The sequence below is a fragment of the Struthio camelus genome, chromosome 4, assembly GCF_040807025.1.
Source record: "Struthio camelus isolate bStrCam1 chromosome 4, bStrCam1.hap1, whole genome shotgun sequence".
Classification (NCBI taxonomy): Eukaryota; Metazoa; Chordata; class Aves; order Struthioniformes; family Struthionidae; genus Struthio; species Struthio camelus.
Genome location: NC_090945.1, coordinates 33,823,059 through 33,836,158, shown reverse-complemented (window position 1 = coordinate 33,836,158; position 13,100 = coordinate 33,823,059). Strand labels below are relative to the sequence as shown.

Here is a 13,100-nt window from a genome sequence, read left to right as displayed (position 1 = left end):
TAAATTCTAGTCAGCCCTATTATTTCCTCCAGTGCTCTGGGAGACTCAGATTGCTGGCTATGGTTTCTCCAGCAGAGACACTCTAACTGCTGACAGACCATTAAATCCTACTTCTCTTTCTCAGCCTGGAGTTCTTTAATGATTTAGTGTTCTTTTTGATCCCATGCCTTGGCCAGGAAATAGTAAACCTTGCTAGGAGGATTGGAGCAGAACAGGGATATTCTCCGGTAGCTCAACACAACTGTTCTCTTGAAAAATCTTAACGTCTGTCACAGTTTAATTTGTTTGCTCCCGCCTCACCTTCTTATCCTCACCTCTTTCACTTGGTTATAGATTTTCAATTTGACTCTACAGTCAAACAGAATAGTATCAGACCGGGAAGTCTAGGTATACTTAACATTTTAAAGATATAATACAGAAGGTCACCGACAGGAGTTGGGGTTACAGCTGCCTGGGTAGCAACAAGGGAGATAGTTAAAGAAAGTAGCATTCCAATTTGGAAAATGTTGAGAAATATCAGTAAATAATTAATAGGAAAGCCACCCCAGCAGGTGTTTCATTTTAATTTTTCTCCTGCCACTACTATTGACTGTTAAAGGCTGGGCTTCACATGGTACTTTTCACATACCAGAATGAGTTGAATTATACAGCAAAGCAGCTTTGTCAGAGTGATGTCTTGTATTCTAACAGCGCAAGCCTGCATTGCTTTTTTGAGAATGCTTTTATAGCTTGTCTGAAGCTTGCTGATACATTTATTATGAAGCACAGGTATATGTAGGTTAAAATTTTCAAGCCTGAATGGATGCAGTTAGATACCCTAAATCTGTATTTAGGCACTTAAAGAAATGTGATTTTCAGTAGTGGTAAGCACTGAAGAACATTTGAAATCATTCTGAGCGCAATACTTTTGAATATCAGACAATTATTTTTTATGCTTAAGTGTAATTCCCAGCTCTGAAAAATTTGACTTTATGATGTAAGAGAGTTTTAGACTATATAACCATGTTAAAATTTTTGATTTCAGAGGAGGATAAAACTCTGGTTATCTGATCTTTTTCCCATACTGACATATAGTAGGTTTCTGAACCTGATCAGTTCTGATCTTCTAGTAACATCTTGCATATCTCTTAACATAAAAGTAATCTAAAAATCAGACTTTTTCCTTCCTGTGCTCTGCCGTAGGACCTGCTGTATTGCAAAGCCTTGCCCATGAAAAGAAGTGCACTTCAAGACCATAGTTTTCATAACTGCTCATGTACGTTCAGTGCTGTATATATTTAAGGTTTCATTACTGAAATAAGCAACTCCTTCCAAGTCTAGGAGGACATCAATTTTACAAACTGTGTTTTCAGTTCTGAAAACATCTAAGAGCATGGGATTGCTTTCATTTGAGAAGTTACTGCAGACTAAACCTGAACAGTAAGAAGTTGTTAAGGGAGCACAGAGAAAGAAACGGTCCATACTACTGAAATAGATATAGCTAAGTTGTACAAGGTCTCTGTTTACAAGCTAGATGTTCATTGGTGGCACTCCTTAAGTCTGCTAGTATTGATTCACAGACGGGCAGAATCTTTTCTATCTGTTGTGCTGTGGAACATTAAAAATAGAACAAGACGGAAGACAATTATGAAGATGTTTCTGTTGTGAGAAGCAAGATATTGTGCAGGATTGATACTCAAGGGACTCATCTCTGAATTTAAAATATGGTTTCACTTTGTTACAATGGTTTGTTCAGTATGAGCCTGATCCTCCAAACATTTATGCATGAGTAACTTTATACAAATGAGTAGTTCCATCAAGCTAGGTTTTATGTGTATTTTTATATTTGAGTGTTTGGACAAGGCCAAACTTGTCTCAGCCTGTCTCTTGCATGCCTTCTCAGGGTTTTTCTTTAAAATTGTATGTAACTTATAAGGCAAGGCAAGTATATGGTTAGCTCCTCTCTCCTCCAGTTACGTCTCTCTGTATAACTCTGTTTTTGGATTCAAGCTTCTGAAGTTCAGATGATCTTACTTTGCACAGATCAGTCTTTAGGAGATGAAAGCTTCTAACTGCTTATTGATTGCAAGCTGCTTAAATAGAAAAGTTTAAGTTTCTGTAGCTGATTAATGTATATCCATTCTCTTGACAACAAGCTGATTTAAAGTGTATCTTTTAAAAAGTTCTTTAAAAGCTGTGTCAAGTTTTGTGCTCATACCTTGTAGATGACTGTAGATACTGTAACACAGGAAATCCTAAAACATGACCCTATAATAAAAGCTACGGAGTAGGCTAAAGTAAGTACCTAATCTCTATTAGCTTCACTAGTTTTGTGTACGAGGGCCTAAGAGCTGCATAAGCCGCTCCTAAACCCTGCCCCGCTGCAGCGCACAGGTAGTCCCAATAGGATTAACTGGTCTGAAGTAGCGCAATTTACTCACTGCAAGACAAACAAAAAAAATGGATTATAGGAAAACCATTGTCAAACGAGTAAGATGCATTAGAAATTATTTAATTTCTCTGTTGCCTGACATGCTAAACGAGTTTTCAGACATACCAGAGAGGGTATTTGCGGAGTACTGGCTGAAGCTCTCAGCTAGCCACCAGGGCCTCCTGAGGTTGCTTTCATTACAAGGTCGTCGGGCTGATTACCCAAAGCCCAGTAGAGATTTGATGCAAATGTATTTGTGTACAAAAACGGAGCACAAAAAGCTGCCCACTCCCTCCAGAGAGACAGCGCCGGGCCCTCCCCGGCCGGGCCCTCCGCGCCGCCGCCGCCGCCGCCGCCGGGCGCCCAACGGCCCTAACGGCCGCGCCGCCCCGTTGGGCTCCTTGGGAGCCGCGAGGGCACCGCATGGCGCCTTCCTTCCACTTGGCTGTCAGGCGGCCGGCGGCTTTCTGCTCTCCTTCTGCAGCGGCCGTGCCCTGCCAGCCGCCTCGTTGCGAGCAGGGGGTTTTACCTCACCGTCCCCGCCAAGAAACTTTCGTAGCTCAGAGGAAGCTCACGCGGCGGCTTTCCTCCTCGGGTGCCCCTGTTTCCAGCTCCGAGAGGGGGAAGTGACTAACGCTTCCCCTCGGTCATGCTGCGTCCCCTTGGCTGACCGTGCCCAGGGCTCTGCAGCCCGAGGGAGGAGGAGCTGGTGCCCTGCCAGCCCGGGCCCTCGGCCGCCGCCGGCCTCCCCGCGAGGGACCGCCGCCTCGTCCGACCGTCCCCTCGGGCCGGGCGCGCTCCCGCTCCCGCCACCAGGCGCCTCTCAGCCTCTGGCGCTCGGCAGAGGCGGCCGCGGAGGCCGGGCTCCCTCTGGGCGGCGGGAGGTGAACGGCAAGCGGCGGTTTCCCCCTCCCACACCCCAGTGTCGCTCTCGCCTCCTCCAGCAGCAGCAGCAGCGGGTCACCTCTGCGCGGCTGCGCTGCGCTGCGCTGCCGGCCGCGGGGGCCGCCGAGCCGCGGGCTGCGAGAGAGGGGCGGAGGCAGCGCGCGGCTCCCCTGGTGGCCGCGGGCGCCGGGGCGCTACCTGCGGGGCCGTCGCCGAGCCGCTGCCGCCGCCGGGCTGCGGTGACATTGGGAGGAGACTCGTCTGAGGGCGGCGCCGGGGGCAGGGGCGCCCGTGCCCGTGGCTGGGGCGAGCCGCAGCTTGCCCCCGCTGTGGCGGCGGGGAGGCGGCGGCGGCGGCGGGTCCGGCTGCCCGGCGCGGCTGCCGGGGCGCTCAGCCCTTGGTTTCCTCTCGCTGTCTCGGCGCTGGAGGCTCCGGACTATAAATAGCCGGGTAGGCAGCCGCTGAGCGACACACGCACGCACCGGGAGGAAAGTGCCGCGCCGGTCGCCCCGCCGGGCGAGCGCCCAGCTCCCACTCAGGTAACGACCGTTCAGGGCGCGCAGGGGCGGGCGGGGCGCGGGTGCTTATTCCACTGGCGCTGGCAAGGGTTTTATTTCCTTGTTTCCCCGCTGGCTCTGGTGTGTCAGGAGAGATTAAAAGCTGGGAATCGGTTCAGCCGAAGTCCCTCCCTTTTATTCCCTTATCAAGTTTCTTAAGGTTACAGCCCGCAAGGCGCGCGCAGCCCCGGGAGCGGGCGAAGGCGCGCTCGTCGGGGCCGCCGCGGGGCCCCTGCCGCCGCGGAGCCCCTGCCGCCGCGGGGCCCCTGCCGCCGCGGGGCCCCTGCCGCCGCGGCCCGGGGGGCGCCGAGGGCGGCTGCCGCGCTCCCGCCTCCTGGCGGCCTCGGCGCCCCCTCGGCGAAGGGATCCCCGCGGGCTGGGGACGACCCGGGGGCCGGGACGACTCCCAGCGAAGACCCGCTGAGGTTTCTCCTACTTCCTCGGCGGCGGCGGCGGCGGCGGCGGCTTTAGCTGCCGGGGAGCCCGGGTGTCGCGGCGGTGCCGCCTTGGCCGCGGCGCCGGCGCCCGGCCGCCCCCCGCGCACCTGCAGTCGCGGCTCCCTTTCTTAAAAGGGGCTGGGGAGAGGGGTTAAGGATGTTTTTTGTAACTAGGTGTGGAAGTTGGGGTACTTAGCTGATGAGACGGGTGGCAGGCTGCGTAGCTGCCTCTAAGGGGTTATTTTGGTAGGGTAGTTCAGCTACCGGATACCCATCCCCATCTTGCAAATAACGGTGTCTCCCGAAACGCGATGGAAAGCACAAGAAGGATGCTACATATAAATAAGTTGAGCAGAGTTGTAACTTGAAATGATAGCGGCCAGAAAAAGCAGAGGGAGGGGAATTAAAATTTAATTTTTGTACTGGAATCAAACGGAGCTCTTTCTCCAAAATGAGGTACAGATTTTGAAGCATGAATAACAGAGCTTGTGCTTATCTGCTTGCCTGGTCCCTAAGGTTACACTAGTGGTTCTTTTGAAATTACAGAAATAGAAATACTACTGTGAAGTCTCTGCGCAGCTATGTTTTCATCCGATATGTAATTATATTTCCATCTCTCTTCTTCTTCAGAAGAAATTTGCTTGTTCATTTACCCATTAAGGATGTGTTAAAATATATATGCCAAAATCAGGCCATACATATGATGTTTAAATCTGGCTTTGAAACCTCAAAAATGAGACTAATTTTTAGTCTTCACTGGTTTACAGGCACCCTCTATGTTTAAAGATGTCTACATAGCAAAAACAGTAGGGAAAAATGTCTGTATTTCTCAGTCTGCATCAGGGCAAGAGTTTATAGAAATAATTGATTATTAGCAAAACTTATTCTCAGGTAAATATGAGTGTGACACCTTCTTTAGAAGGACAGTTTTCCATTCAATTAAAAAAAATTATTTTGGTTAAATTTGGACGACATTTAAAACCCTGTGGCTATATCAGGTTTTTGTACTGTAAGCCAGTGTATTGGATGGGGTTTAATGCACGTAAGTCCTCATTACTGTAACTATCCATGTGGGACTGAATGCTGTTTGCTTCACACATTCAGATAATTCCATTGAAATAAGGATACTCGTCACAAGATTTATATGAACAGAAATAAGTCCTGTAGCACTTTTACGGTCCTGGCAACATTAGTGGGAGTTTGTGGCAATGTTACTACTTCAGATGCTTCTTTCTTGTTGCATCTTTTTCCCTCTGCTTTCTGACAGAGCTCCTGCAGCGTTCAAGACTGCCTTTAAGATAAAGCATTTCTCTTTCACTGGCTGTTTTGGATTCCCTAAGGCTTCAAGTTCCTCGTGCTCCACGAGTTCCTCAGACTCTCCAAATTCTGCCAGTCTCTGTTGCCCTGGTTTCTCTGGAGAGCCTTATCTATGAGGCTGCCTTGGGTCCTCGACTCAGAATTACTTCTTTTTGATTAAAGGATTCTCTCTTCCTCAGGCTAAGGCACATCAGTTTGAGCAGGTGTGTCCAGATGTCTCCTATAGATCCTGCTTTACGACTTGCCTCTCTATTTCTCTTCTGATCTGACCTGAAGATTTCACAACATTAGCTGAAGGTTTTGTGAATCAAATTGCATAATTAATATGGTGTTTAGTGCCTGGGAGACTGCCTACTGCAAGAAAACGCACAGAAGCAGAAATAGAATTTTTTCTTAGAGCATCAGAGTCGGCACAGGGAGGACAGTGCTGCTAGTTGCCAGTAAAGAGTAGAGGCTGGAAGATGGATTCTGCAGGTGAAATAGTTGTTTGAGTAGGCCTAGGCCTCAATTCACTGCCAGTTTTGAGGAATAGCTGGTGGGGTTGCTATGTCTGCTGGATTATTTAGCTTGTTATGGATATGTATTTTTAACAGATGACTTCTGCAGAGAAATACGAGAACAAGACTTTCTGAATTTATAAAAAAAAAAGATTTATAAGAGAAAATAAGCTAACTTGCTAAGAGAGGCAAACTGGAAGCTGGACAAGTACTCCCAACAGTAACCTTTCTTCAGAATTTATGGTGACTTGCATTAGCGTTCTAAAATCCTTGGTGAATTAGCTACATTTTTCTAGCTAATTTATATTTCCATATGTTTTCCAGTATGCCAAATGCTGTATGACTAATGGAAATTTTTAGGAAGGGCTAGTTTTGTTCAGGTTACTCTCTGTTGGCTATCACTTCTTTTATATTACATTAATATTTTACTATAACTGATGATGAATGACAAATGTTATTTAGCACGCTTCTGAGGAAGGATTCCTTTCCAAAGTCTTCTGTATTGATGTAAAGCAAATTACATGAAATACCTTCCTTGGCTCTGGATTGTTAAAAAATGATGTGGAAATCTAAGATCAATTATCAAAAAAAAAAAAAAAAGTAGTATCAATTAGTAGAGTTGGCAATCCTGGCCTCACCAAGCCCTCAGTCTTGCTTACTGCTTATCCTGAGTCTAGGACCCTCCCCACACTCTTTCTTGCGTTCGGGCTGTAAGCCTGGCAATCTCTGCAGAGTCTTTGCCTCATTCTTTAGGAACAGTCACAGTTGATTTTGCCTTTTCAGTCCTTAAGGGTGTTTTCTAAAGGAATGCCTAATTCTTCCTTAACCCTGCCAGATAAGGATCTGGTCAGTTAGCTTATCAGGGTTTCCTGTAGTGGATAGTTGATGTATCATCACAGAAACCTAAGACAAATGTTAAAAGGTTGGCTGGTTGCACAAGGTTTGAGTGTAGTGCTGGACTTTAGCTCATAAACGTCTTCACAGTGATAGAGGATTTTAATTAAAACGTCTTGCTTGTCTTGGGTACAAAATCCAAGATGGCAATTTTAAGAAAGAGCTGAGGTTTGTGAACTTCAGTTCCCTGCTGATTGGAAGCCTGCGTTAACCGGTTGCCAGGTGAATGTTAGGAAGAGGAAAAACTATAAATCAATGGTGGAGGATTCTTTAGTTTGTTTTTCCTACAATCTGGAAATGTAGACTCAGGTCATTTGTCCAAGGCAGTTGCAGATCATTTTGAGGAAGAGCTTTTTTTCCTCATCACTTCTCTTATACTTTCATAAGTTAACTAAAGATGGGCAGACTCTCAAACAGCAAATCAGATATATGCAATACATTCTACTATGAAAGTTCCCGTTAGGAGACAGGATACATTTGCTTTCTTCAGTCTTATGTACCTTTTTTTGGCAAGGTATACTGAAATGATATAATGAAAAGTGAAGTGGGCATCTTAGGCTGTACATGGTATGTTTCTTTAATTTCTCTCTCAGATATGTTAAGGGGGAGCAAATGGAACAAATTGTACTAGCTTACCCTCTAGCTTTTTCAAGTATACAAAGATGAAGTTCACCTATGTGTTTCAGCATTGCGATTTAAAATGTTTGACGTCAGTAACTTTAGTGTGGCTATTCAAAAATACAAAATTATGTCTGCTTGTAAGGTGTTCTAGAAATTAGTTCTGTCGAACTTCTTATCCTTCTGAATCCAGAAGAGACTGGGCAAGACTATTCTTTCATTTACAGTAGTTTCAGCTCCATAGTTGCACATGAAGTTAATATTGATTTCCATAGATTATGATGTTAATAGACTGTTTGCCTCAGCCCGACAAACTAAGTCTCTTCATCCTGTTCTTAGTGAATATAATCCATATATTTCCTTATGTAGTCACTAATGCTGAAGAGGGCTCTATTCAGTAAATATTAAGAAGAATACATAAGCTAAGGGGTGCTTACTTGACATATTACGGTGTCAAAGGCGTTAAACGTGATGCTATTTATCAAGTTCACTTCTTTGGCAGGCTGAATTAGCGCTCTGCTACCACATACCGTGGCATTAAAAACCAAACCCAACTTTGTCGTCTTGGTGGACGTTTTCCTTTTTGCTGCATGTCCTCTATATCCTATTTTGAAGAAATCTTCCCTTATGTGTGACCTCAGAGAAAATTTACTCCAGGTAAAGTAGTAAAGTCAATCTGTCCTTTGACTACTTTAATAGGATTTTATCTTAAACTTATCTCACATACAAAAACAAGACTTTTTTTGTTTTCTTTAATCCTGTTAGCAGCACACCTGCCAATAGGAGTTTCTTACTTGCAGCAAAAACACTAACTTGGCAAATATAGTGAAATCTCCCTTAATAAAAGGCACTGAAAATAATTCAGTTTTTCTTGTAATTACAAGAGGTGATGTGTAATGCACAATTAAGAGGGAGAAACTCTTGTGGGAAATAAGCTTTTATTGTTTTTTGGCAGTTTTTCCTCTACCATCATTTTTTTGGTGGTGTTGGCTTATTCATATACTACAGTCTTAGTGTATTACAGCAATACTAGTAAGATGTACTGAACTTAGGGTGTGTATTTCCGTTTGAAAATGACTCAAAAACATGAAAATAGATATAAATGTCTAGGCACTAAATGTGACTTGGTATCTTGTGTATTTACTGCTGCACAAATGAAGCATTAAGCAGCAGGCATCAGTACTGTGATACCGTACGCCGTTTCTGCTAAAGCAGCAATATTGCCACTTTGCCTGGATTTTGTTTGCTTCATGTTTGTGTAAATGGTTAAACAAAACAGATAGCAGTAGGAAATGAGATATATAAGATGAAATTTTCTCTGCTATAGTGGCATAAATTTGGAATAAATCTCTATTGTTAATGAGTATTCCAGTTTACACTGTAAACGAGAACAGAATTTGGTCCGCAGAATAGGAGGTACTGCATTTGACATTTAGCATAATGGCTGTCTGCTATTTTTATAGTTTTTAAAATACACTTTCAATTGATCAGAACAATCCTAAGTTTTCAAATTAATATTATAAAAGTTGGAGTGTGTACCTTTTTGTCTATAACTGAGCAACTTTTTTTGTTTTGCCTCCAAAAATGCCGCTGTAGAGCTACGTGATATCTGGCACTTGTGTGTTCGCTGTCTGTCGTGACACGCAGTTAGCGTGGCTTCTGTAGAACAGCCCTGTGACGTAACCTCCTCGACTTAGCTGGAAATGATAAAGATGGCAATGTTGCCTCTGTGGGGGAAGTTGATCATAAAGCAAACTTTCCTGAAGTCCTTGCACAATGGCTTTTTTCTCAGGAGCAGGGTGATCAGGCTCATCAGGCAGTGATCCAGTGATTAAACCTTGGAATAAAGAAATATGGTGTAAATGATGAAGAAACATATTGGGTTAAAACAGAATACATTGAAATAATCGCTCTAAATGTAGACCTACAGTTGAGAAATACTGTCATATTTTATCTGTAGTTTTTATACAAGCACAGATGCTAAACCTGCATTAATTAAGTTTTCAGTTGGTGAATGTACACTAAGCATTTTTCTAGATGAATCATATCTGATGAGTATTCAGCCACTGAGTGAGAAAAGGTATTTTTGAAGTGTTGCGTCTCTAAGAATTTTTTTTCAGTTTTCCCTACTGTCAGCGTTGGATATTGTTAAGTTTTGGTGCTGGAAGCATTTTATTTAGGCTGGCTAGTGCAGTCTTTTCCTTCTAAGAATTGCCCTTTTCCAAGTAATGTAAACAAAAGTGGTGACTGCTATTTTTATGGACATTTTTTTGGTTTTGGAGACCTCCGATGCTGATAGTCTGTTGGAAGCTTGACACATGTGAATGTAACCTACACTAGATGGCAGTGTAAAATATGAAGAAGCCTTAAGTGATTTGGATTCTTAACAAACCCAATAGAAGCTACGTCTGGGGCTACAACACTCACGGCTTAGTTCAGAAGTGTCCGTACTCTTGCTACATGTACGTAAGTAAGTATGAGGTCGCTTATTTTTCATTATCTCAATTTGTCTTGAGTTTACCTTGTTTGAGTAGGCGAATATGTTTGGGTAGTTACTGTAAAATACTGTAAAATAGCTGGCATACTGTAAATTCGCAGTGCAGCTTAATCTTGTTCACTTGTGTGTGCTTGTAGGCAGCCATTGGTTAGGAAAACCACATATATTTTTGAAAATGTTTTTCAAGATATATGCTTTAAACATGTAGCACAAAAGCTATCAATTGATAGAAGTGGTAAGCGGGTGAGACTTCATTTAAAAATTTGGTAGTTGTATTAGGACCATTTCTCATTTACATAGAAAGGTCTGGTACATGTAACATGATTCTCATACTCAAAAATATTTAATTTTACATAATCTCCAGGGCAAATTATTGATATCAAATTGCCATGTACCATTACCATTTATTGTCTCTCCTTTACGGAAAAAAATGTATGTGCGCAACATATGTATATATATAAAAACAAATCCTGTCACAGTGGTACCAGTCTCTCTTATACAAATATTCTAATCAGGGTGGAGAAAAAAACCATACATAAGAAACCTTCAAATCACAGTTTCTTTACCTTCAAGATGCGATAGCCTAGAGAGATATTTCCCAACTAAAACATAAAAAAGTCAGAGGGATTAGAGAACCTAACCTGCAAGGGTTGTGTGCATAGTTGCTGAACTGCTTTGTTATATATTTGCAAGTAAAATTAGAAAGCGGTTTGATGTAACGCCATGAAAGCTTTACATTTTTCAAAATTGGATTTTCTTTCTCTGACAAAACGTAAAAGCTGAATCGCAATACCTTCTTTTGGAACCGCACATTGCAAAAAGCTATCCACATGCTAGGATTATTAAATGTACTCAGGCTGTCAAAATATACATGTAAATGTATGTAATATTTTGCACTAAAATTGAGCAGTAATCAGTCTGGTAGTAAGTTAGGAAGACTGCATGTCTAAGATAAGTCATGAGATGCCAGTTGTGTTTGAGGAAAGAATGTTGTACGAAATTCCAGCTTCTGATAGTGACTCCTTTAAAGCAGAATATAGAGTACTATAAAATAGCAGGAATGTTTAGTGAGGAAATAACACTTACTTTTCTGCTACTATTTCTGCTACTATTATCACATTTTTCACAGCAGAAATACCAGTGATATCTGCAACAGCAGTGTTTTGAAGATGATGTGAGAGGTTTACCAGCAGAAAAGGCAGATGTTCCAATACACCTATGCACTTGGAGACGTACTGTATGTATGTATGTGGGTCTTTGGGGGACAGAGTAAGTAAGCCTTTTATATAGTCTTTTGAAAATTCAGCTTCAATGTTTACAATCTATTGATTGCGGTGAAGGACGCCTTGTGTAAATTCTCCTTCATAGCTCAGGATCCTAGCTGTTGCTTGGACTCTAAGTTTAAGTGGAGGTACCAAGTCTCAGTTTTGATATATTTGGTTCAGTGTTCACAAATAATTTCGGATTATTTATTTATTTTTTGATGAACATTCTTAGATGAGTGTCAAACTGTGGTAACCTTGCACAAAAGAAAAAGCATACTAGACACTGATCTATTGCAAAAAATGTCAGGGCTGCTCATGTTAATGTGAATAGGCGTTTTCCTGCCATTTGCAGCTGAAGACTGGTCTAAAGATACATGGGAACCTGACAGAGCAGATCCCTGATGAAGGCACGCTATGAGAACTTACTGACTGACAGGGTAGAAGGAGTACAAACATTGAAGAGATATTAAATAGCAGTCCCTGAAGTTTGTTTAAAACCTATATTAAACATACTCCAGAAATAAACTGTCCGATGCTGTGTCCAAGGCTCTCGCCTCCAATCATGATCATGAAAAGCTGAAATCGCTTTGTCCAGTTTAGGATAATGTTCTCTAAAGAGTAAGAAAGCTTGATCTGTGTGGGTGCAATGGTGTTTCTTTTTTTTTTTTTTTAGTCAGTATGAAAACTATCCTCTTTATCTCTGCTAATGCAGGTAGTTTAGTTGCCAGTTGCAGATATAGCTTTCCTATCTGTTACCTGTATCATGGGTGCAAGCTGGGAATTACTGGTCCTGATTGGGGAAAGAAGTGGACAGTCCCGGGTTAAAATCTAAGCAAACAGAGCCTCAGGAGCCCCTGAGAACTGGTCACTTGTTGCCTAGTGATCTGAGGAGGGTGGATGACTCCAGATGGGTTAGCTTCCTGTCTCTCCCACTTTTTTCTTGTACAGCCAAACCTTGCGCTCTTGTTTCAGGGGGTAGCATTTGTTGGCTAACACATTTAAACTAATCTGATGTTCCATTAAGAAACATTCTACAATTGTTTCCGTGTTGCCATGAGAAGATACATTTATAATAATTATTTAGAATACCTAATTCAGCCCTTGCTCTGCTTGTTGAACAGCTCGCTAATGATGTGTCATAGAGTTATCTATGAATATTTATTAAGATTTATATCAACAAGAGAACATGAGAAAATGTACTCTTCTGAAAATGAAAAATTATGGTTACTCATTTTCAGTGTGCTGAAATTACCTTACCAATTTTGGTACATTACAATAGAATGACATACTTGGGCACTTTGCCTGAAGCAGTGATGTAATTTTTTTTCCCCCTCCTCTGTCTAATCCAGTTAATCAAAACAACATAGTGCAGGTAAAGTGGAATTTTACCTGAGGTTTGTAACTATCTCTTTTTGTAAATACACAGCTAATTAATAGCTTTGTCCTCCTGAACTATTCCACTTTGAAAAAACATCTGTACCTTTTGACTGTTTTATTTAAAACACTGATAAAGATCTAGTCCATGCCTTTGGGAATTTGTGTTCTTGTCAGAAGCTTTCTAAGTTTTGAAAAACATCAGCTTTGAGAGTCTATTTTTGTATTCTGAAGGAGCAATGTCTCCTGCTATTGCTTGAAGGTTAAGGTAGAAATACTTTACTAAAATGGAATTACAAAGTGCAAGAATACTGAAAACATAGCAGATGATCTATTTTTAAGCAATTTT

The 13,100-nt window shown here is 42.5% G+C and overlaps 1 protein-coding gene across 1 annotated transcript in view; it reads left to right on the top strand.

The window, feature by feature from the left end:
* The first annotated feature begins 3,749 nt into the window (after nt 1–3,749).
* INPP4B (inositol polyphosphate-4-phosphatase type II B) overlaps nt 3,750–13,100 on the top strand; it is a 325,541-nt gene continuing 316,190 nt past the window's right edge. The window contains exon 1 of the mRNA XM_068942139.1: nt 3,750–3,834. The gene's annotated coding sequence lies outside the window, so the exon portion shown is untranslated. The remainder of the gene's footprint in view (nt 3,835–13,100) is intronic.